This window comes from Globicephala melas, chromosome 4 (assembly GCF_963455315.2).
Source record: "Globicephala melas chromosome 4, mGloMel1.2, whole genome shotgun sequence".
Lineage (NCBI taxonomy): Eukaryota > Metazoa > Chordata > Mammalia > Artiodactyla > Delphinidae > Globicephala > Globicephala melas.
Genome location: NC_083317.1, coordinates 52,868,827 through 52,871,449, shown reverse-complemented (window position 1 = coordinate 52,871,449; position 2,623 = coordinate 52,868,827). Strand labels below are relative to the sequence as shown.

Sequence of the window (2,623 nt, the reverse complement as noted above, 5' to 3'; positions counted from 1 at the left end):
ACCAATCAATACATAACTTTGTTTCTGTTTAAAGACAACTTATTTAATATATACTGTTTATTCACTTACACTGAAATTGAACTCACAGTCAACTGTGCTCTAGCTCACTTCTAAACAAAGCTTATCTGTCACATATCTTTTCTCCATAAGGCACATCACAGCCTTCTTGCACATAGGAACACTAGACAGCACTTCTGCACTACACACGGGGGCTATTTTAAACAGTAAAGTTAAAAAAAAAAAAAAAACAGAAAAATGGGCACTAAAATAGACCATGGAAAGGACACTTGTTTACGTATGAGAGCTGAAACAAGGATGCAGAGCATCGCCTAGTGACCTGAGCTGGGAACGGGAGCAGCAAACTACTCTGCTCTGCACGTGAACACACATGACTGTGAAAGCACCATGACTATTGACTTTGAGGCTGCAAAAAGTTTGTAGCAAGTAGGCAGATTCACAAATACAGAATCCGCAGTTAATTAGGATCGACTATATATCTCCCCTCCAGCTTCTTACTCCCCATTTCTAAGGCCATCTAAACATCCCACCTCCTAATGTCAGTATCCTTGATTTCCAAGTTTTGAACCCTACAGTGTACAGTGTACAAATTCTATGCTTGTATTTTACAAATGGTCATGTAATAGGCCACCAAATTTGGCTCAATTTGACCCCTACCTTAGTGAGCTCTATAACCTAGAGGACTCCAGTCCTATTCCCTTCAGTTCCTAATACTTATCACCACCATTCATATAATTTCTTTGTCAGTGTATAAATCAGATTTCATTTCTGTAGTACCAAAGCTTTTGTATACTTTTATGGAAAAAAGAAAATATCAATTATACAGAAATTCTTTAAAGGAATTTGAAAAGTAATGCAAGTCAAACTGAGTGGAAGGCTAATACAGAAGACATATAAATGCAAATTTCATTATTCAGTTTTAACTATGTCACCTCATTTATTGGTGACACATTTTAATGCTTAATATCGTTAACCTTCTAACATGACTGCAATTGTAAAGGATCTAGGTTTTTCAGGGGAGAAGTAAAATTTGTTTTTTTTAACAGTTTTTACAGTGGTGTGATGGTGAGGATCCTGGTGCCCAATGTGCAATTCCAAGTGACTAGAAGGAAGTTTTGAAATAGAGTTATACATTGCTTCTTTTTCTTTTTCAAAATAGCAGCTTATATTTCCACTCAAATTTAGGTTAAATGTATGGTCATAATAGAAACCAATGTTCCTTCGTTTCTTTTGAGCCACCAAAACAAATCTCATAAGATATCTTGCAATAGACACTTTGTACTAAAATGCTGTTAGAAATTCATATATAACAAAGGGTCTGAGCCTTAGGAGAGATGGAAAAACCATTGTGACATATATAGTGACAGTGTGGCAAGAAAGAACTCAGAATTCCAAGTGAAACATTAATAAAGAATCCATAGAACTTGATTCTGGCTCTGCATTTGGCCTCATGCCCTGAAAAGTTGATGGTAAACCACAGCCTACAGCTCTCAAGGAGAAAACCTTATGATCTTCTTTATCAACTTTGCAATGAGTTAAAAATACCTTATGCTATGTTAGTGGATATGACTGGAATATATTCTATTTTCCTATGCAATTAAAGTAAGAACTATTTAAATTTACAGTGACTTATTCTAGTTGGCTATACACTTATTTTTTTAATTTTATTTTTATTTTTACAGTTTTATTTTTGTGTACAGATTTGCTTAACCATCACTGAATTTCTAGGTCAGGTTCAGGTAACTAAAGAGCCTTTATAAGTAGTTTATATTGTCTAGACCCAAGGTATGCTGCAAACCCAGTCTGAAGCAAAATGGGAAATTACATCTTTCTAAAGACAGGCTTAGAAATCCTAATCCAGTAATTTAAGATGTTTCCTTTCTTGGGTAGCAGGGCTGAGCTATACCTGGCTGCTAGGTCACCATTCACAGGGATAGCCAAGAAAACAGGGTACAGACCACCAAAAACAAGACCAACCAGTCCACTTCGTGTTATGGTACAGGTTTCACAATGTAAATCACCTGTATTCAAAGGTAAACTTACTAAACCTTTGTAAGATACTTGTACCGTCAAAAATGGGATCACTGCCATTGGTAAGCCAGCAGCTACACGAGCCTTTGTCACATGTAGGATGCATCGAAAGAGACTATTTGCTATTAGGCCACAGAGGGCAGCATTAAGTCCAATATATGTTGATCCATTTTCAAGCAGATTCCTTTCTGCTTCTGGAAGTTGGTTAATTTTTCTGGTTATGATTTCAATTAAGTTCTTCTTGACAGTACCATCTGGTTTATGATTTTCTATCTTGAGCCTTAAATTAAAATGTCATTTTTCAATAATGTGTATCTTTTACTGCACCCCTTTACCCGGAATGCCGGTACCTTACGCTCTCCTCCCAGCAGTCACTGCCTCCTCCGGCCTCCATCAGCCACGCGAGTGCTCACTCCTACACTTATTTCTGTTGTTATGATTACTGAATCTTTCCAGGGTTACTTAGCAGCTAATGAGTATTTATCATGAGGTCCACCTTGCGCAGGGCTCAGTGAGTGATGAAGTCATTTACAAAGGCCCGGCCTTCAAAGTATTTAAAATGTAAAGTTGTGCT

At 37.0% G+C, this 2,623-nt stretch overlaps 1 pseudogene; it reads right to left on the bottom strand.

The window, feature by feature from the left end:
* Window positions 1-1,731: 1,731 nt before the first annotated feature.
* On the bottom strand, window positions 1,732-2,337 carry LOC115855683 (transmembrane protein 126A pseudogene; annotated as a pseudogene).
* Window positions 2,338-2,623: the final 286 nt, after the last annotated feature.